A 6,000-nucleotide genomic window follows, 5' to 3' on the forward strand; every position below is an offset into this window, starting at 1 on the left:
AAAAAATAAAAATAATAAAAAAAAAAATAAAAAGGGAAGAAAGTTTAGTGAATTTCAGCGAGATGAGGTGCAGGGGAGTGAAATGACACGAGACGAAGGGAAATGGAATGAAAGTAAATGAAACGGGGTCAAATAACAAAAAGTACAAGCGTTGAAGCTTTTTCTTTCTCAGGGATGCAGGGGCATGCATTAGGGATGCTTTTTTTTTGTTTTTTCCCCCCATGCTCACCCCCAGCAGTGTGTGCCCCCAACCCAGAACATTAGCCTAAAACGCTGGCATGGCAAGTGGCATAAGGGGCCAGGCTGAGGTTTAGTGGTGTTCCAGGGCCAGTTATCACCTGTGTCACCCATGGCTGTGTAAGGAATGACAAATGCCAGAGGCCCCATGAGGAATTCCAGAGCATCAGGTGTGGGAAGGTTGAGTGAGGGTCTCGCTAGTTAAGTGCAGGCCAGGGGCAGTTACTGGAAATTCCCAGGTGCCAAACAAAACTTGATTCACCCCCCTTGCTGAAGCAAGCCCTCTGCACTGTGTACCAGTGAACTTCTGGTCTTACTACCAGTTTTAGAGGGTTTGAAATCAGCCCATCGGTGGCTGTGTATGCCCACATCTCCTGGGGCAGTGGCTACCATGTGTGCAGAGTAGAGAGGAGAGGTTGCCCAGGCACTACGGCTGTTCTGCACACTTGAATCCCACTGACTATGAGGAGGGTGGCCCAGAGTGTGGGATCTGCTTGGCTTCTGGTTTTGAACCATTTTCAGCCTCTTGGAAGCTCTCTGCCATTCGTGCCTATTCCCAGAGCCCACAGCAAGTGTGCCTGCTCCCTTTTCTTTCTCCAAACCAGTTTCTAGTCAGTGTCTCTGGTAGCTCTGGCAATTACTGGTGCAGGGCCATCCCTGGGAAGCCCTCTTTTGCTTTTAAACATCTACCAGCCTTGTGCAGGGATGTGGGTTTGAGCATTGGTTTGAGGCTCCTCTCTATGTCTTACGTTTTATGGGAAAGAAGAGCAGCTGGTAAAAACCTTGGTTTCCTGTAACCTAAGATTTATAAGGTCTGTGCAGCCTGTGTGCAATGGGGAGATTATTCTGTGGGCCAACAGTAAGGCTTCATGTCTAGTTTTTGTCAAGCACTGCCATGGTGCCTGGAAGGCTCTCTGGGGTAAGCAGTTTTCCCAGTGACTGGTGACCCAGGGAGAGGGCAGGTTGGGTGTGATGAGGGACTGATTCCACCTGAAGATGAAGGTGTGAATGGATGTTGAGAGAAGGAAAAGTTGTTCTGAGCTGTAGCTGTTGCGTGGCACCAACTTGTCTGCATAAGCCTTGTGTCCCATGAGCCATTCTGGCATCTCTAACACTGTCAGGAAATCTTTTAGGAAAAGTAATGTGACTCGGCAGTGAAGGAAAGGGAGCTTATAAATCCTGTGGACAGCCCTGAGGCACTCTCACTCCCCCTTATTTTTCTTGCTTTAATAGCAGAAACGTTGTCTAGAGCTCTCCCTGAGGTGCTTTCACCTATAAACCTAGTTAGTGTATTTCAGTTATTGAATCCATGCAATTATAATCCTTCCTAATTAAGCTTTTTGTGGTCTTGACAGAGTGTAATGTCCCTCCAGAGGACTGGAGGCCACCATGGGAAGGGACAGAGACAACTTAAGGGATTGTGATTGTGCAAGAATCCCTAGAGCTGGTCTCTATCTGGCACAGACCTGGTGAGCAGATGAGAGGGGACACAGAAAAGCCACAACCAACTTTCATGAAATAACTTCCGTGTCTCAGTGTCCATCCTGTTGTCCCCAAGAGAACCCGAAATCACCCTGAAGACAAGGAATAGAGGAAGAAAAGAATGAGAAATAGTAAGAAATGAGGAACCAACTTTGTAGCAGTTTCGAAATGGGGTAAATTGTTGTGCTGGGTGTTTGTTGTCCCCAAGGGCTTGTTGTTTTGGGCTCCCCAAGGGGGACTCTGAGCAACATGACTGTCTGCTCATGCATGGAGCCAAGAAGGATCCTTGTCACCCCCGAGGGACACCTTGCCACCAGGTTGCTGTGGTGGAGAGAGCAGTAGTGAGGACCTCTTGGGTGAACCTAGCACTGGAAAATGCTGAAGGATGAATAACTCTTTCTTTGTGGAGGGAAATAGACTTTTCCTTTGCCAAGGTATTTTTTGCTGTGTGAAAAAAGAGCCCGTCTCCTGCTGTAAAGGGGAGGGGGAAAAGAGCAGAGGTTTCTTTAAGGTACATCTGGATTTCATCAGCAGCAAACACTATGAACTCAGAGAGCAAGGCAAGGAGCCCCCAGCCCTCTGGTTTTTCTTCCCCTCTCTCCCTCACCTTTCCCCAGCACAGCCCTAGAATTCCCGGAGGACTTCAGGGACCATGGGGTCAGAACATCTGACCCCAGCAGAGCCTCACTGAGAGAGCAAATAGAGTTGTTTAAAAGGAGCATTGCATGCTGCTGGGGAGAGGGATGAGTGGGAAGGGCTGTGTCTCAGGTTTAATAACCAGATTAGTGAAAAAAAGAGTAATCTGGATTATGGAGTGGATGCCAGAAAGGGTAATGCAGAGATACATGTGCCAACCCACAGGCTTAGCTCCCCCAGGACCCTCAGCAGGTCCCTGCACCTCTCTGCATGCTGTCACCCCCAGCTGCTCATCCTTTTGTCCCATCCGTGGGTGCTCCCAGCCTGGCAAATGACACAGGAGCAGGGCAAAAACCAGGCAAGGTCACGTTGTGTCCTGTGTTGCACTCGGGAAGCTACAAGATGTCCCTCTGCTCTTGTGCTTGGCCAGTAGCACAGTCAAGCACTGAGCTGGGGGATTTTTTTGGAGCATCATCCTGAGGGCAGGAGAGGGACCAGCACCACAGCAGCATTTCTGCTGTGCTCCCTGCACCTATGCATCCCTGATTAGCTGCTCAAATGCCAAGCAAAAGGGCTCAAGTCAATACTTGGGGCCCAAATTCCCCTTGTGCAGCAAGAAGGACTCAATGTGGGTCCCAGGGATGCTCAGTGGGAGGATGGAGATTTTAATTAATCTGTGCATAGCCTGAGCCATATGCTTGAGATGGAGGCGTGGAAATGTGTTATCTTTTCCAAAGGAGTCACTTCCCAGGCAGGTTGGCCTCTTTATAGTTCTCAAAATAAATCAATCTCCCAAAACATCAGTCGTGGCTATCCTGAGAGGAAGGTAATGCTGTGGGGGAAGGATAGCCTCAAGGTCAACCTGATTCTGAAGGGCATCAGGCCTGCCAAAAGGAGCAGAAGGTACTTCTGGAGGGTGCAGAAGCAGCCAGGGAGGCATTTGGCTACCTTGAGGACTGAGGGACTTCACAGGAGCTGGGTCCATGCTCAGCAACCAGCAGGTTGGCCACAGTGAAGTGGTGACAGTGGGGTCACCATCACTCCTGCTCCTTCCACAGTTGATGGAACGGGACTTGTGGGGTCAAAGGATGAGGATGGCACCCAGTCCCACGAGTGTAGCAGACAGGACCCACCACCAGCCATCCCCAGCTGAGGACTCATCACTGCACCCTGAGAAGCATGCACTTAGCAAGGAGCGTGAGTTTTGCTGGCTGGAACTGCTTAAAAACAACTAGAAGGGTGTTTTGGGAAGGACATTGCCCAGGAGCTTGTCCCCAGCAGGGCCAATACACATTTAATGCAGCAGACTTCTGTCTGCAGTCCCTTTTATGTAGCAATAAATCTAGTGGAGCATTTACAGGATCCATATTGTATCCCTGCTTCATGTGAGCATGAATGATTTTAAGTATCATTGGTTTCCTACTCATTGGCTGAGTATGTGTCCCTGCAGGCTCCGGTCACACTGTCCTTGGCAAAAAACCTGAGCCCTCAAATAGCATCCTCCTTCATCAGGAGTCACCAGGATCTCATTATATATGTATTATATATATGTATATAAAAATATATACATGCTTTATATATGTGTGTATATATATATATATATATATAGCTAAATACATGTATATTTTTAGTAAAAATACCTTTTTGTATATACTGTGAATAAATATATATTTTTATATATTATTTATGTGTGTATTTATACGCATATATACCAGGCAAGGGCTCATGGTGAATATGAGAGGAATATGACCCAAGGAGCAGCCCTGTATTGCTGCAATGTGTGTTTGTGGCTAGCAAAGGCCACTGCAAAGTGCTGTGGGCTTTTTTCTTGGGTTTAAAGACTTCTCCATACCTACATCCTAATCCTGGAAAAGTGTAGCAGCTTGGAACTTGTGTTGTATGTACAGAAAGGGGTGCAGGAAAAGGGGCATTTGCTCACCAGGATCCCCTGGGGCATTTGCATGGCTGCTGCACACTCAGATGGTAATTAAATTGGTAATTACCAATCTCATCAATAAATTTTCCCCTTGGGCCCGGGAATTACACACTCTAAGGGCCCAGCTTTTGGGGGGGACTGGCATGAAGCCGGATCATGGGCAGAACCTGTGGCACTGAGGGAGCTGGTGGGAGCTGTGCTGTTCCAGGATGCCAGCTTTGGGGACAACAAGGAGGAGAAGGAAAGCTGTCCTAGCAAGTTCTGCTCCTGCCATCGGTGAGCTGTGAGCAACACTTCCACCTGGTGGTGACAGCAGCATCAGGGTCCCAAAAGCAGAAAAGCATCTGAGCTGCTACACCGTGTCCAGATGTGACCCAGCAGGACGTGTCCTTCCCTTGATGGCCTCAGCACGGTGACCAAGAGGTCCCCATCACCCTGTCCTCATGCTGCCTCTGACTCTCCCCAGTGTTTTAAAACAACCATGCTACAACAGCTGTGTTTAAACTCAAGGATTGGTTTGCTGGCAAATTCTGAATTCCTCCCTTCAAGGGGCTGCTTTTCCTCCCAGCCTTCCACTGGAACACCTCAACCAGGTCCTGTCAGGGTTGGCCAACACTGTCAGAGGGGGATGGAGGAGAAAACAATCTCTTTCCATGCCATGTGAGTGTTCACTGGGTGTGCTGCAGCCCCAGGAATAAAATCAGCAGCATTCTGACCAAAAACAGCCCTGGCCAGGGATGAAAAAGAGGGGTGGCCAGCTGTTGTTGTACACTTGTTGTACAACTACAAGGCCAGCTGTTGTTGCACAGTTATTGTACAATTACAAGGCCAGATGTTGTACACTTGTTGTACAACTACAAGGCCAGCTGTTGTTGTACACTTGTTGTACAACTACAAGGCCAGCTGTTGCACAGTTATTGTACAATTACAAGGCCAGATGTTGTTGTACAATTGTTGTACAGTTACAAGGCCAGCTGTTGCTCTGTCATTACAAGGACCCCTCAAGGAGCTCTAAGGAATTTGCTCCCACAAAAGCATCGCTGCCTAAATTCTGGAATATTATTTCACAAAGCTGGGAGGGAAATCACCCCCACTCAGTTGAATACACTTGTATCTGCACATGGGTGTTGCAGGGGAGATCAAAGCCAGGCTGTGTTGTGAAAACACAGCATGAGAGCTGATCTCCTCTGGAAAGTTTATAAACACAGCGACAGGTCTCTCAGATTTATTGATAAACTTGCTCAGAAAAGGAAAACAAACACTGGCAGTGAGGTGGTTTCACCACAAGCTACACTTGGGAGGGAAAGGTCTTCATTCCCCTCCCTTCTAGGAATACTTCCAGGCTATTCCACAGGAGCATCTGACTTCCTCTCTGTTGCCAAAGGCTGGAATGCACATATCAATGCACCAAAAGGGATGGAAAATGAAGAATATGCTGTCAGTATTTAATTTTCATCACTGTTGCCTCTGCTTTCCTCCTCTTTCTCCCCCTCAATGTTCTCAGGGGGCTTGAGGGACCCACAATACACAAAGCACATCTTGGTCCTGCAGGCACACTGTTTATGGGATGCATCCCTTCAGCACCCATGGGGCACCCCTGAGCAAGAGGAAGGAGGAGAGCCTGCCAAGCACCAAGGAGTCTTGTTGCCTCTTGAGGCTTTCCCGCAGCAAGGAGCAGTCAGAAGGACCTGTGCTGTCTCTGAAATATA

Source organism: Calypte anna, chromosome 24, assembly GCF_003957555.1.
Source record: "Calypte anna isolate BGI_N300 chromosome 24, bCalAnn1_v1.p, whole genome shotgun sequence".
Lineage (NCBI taxonomy): Eukaryota > Metazoa > Chordata > Aves > Apodiformes > Trochilidae > Calypte > Calypte anna.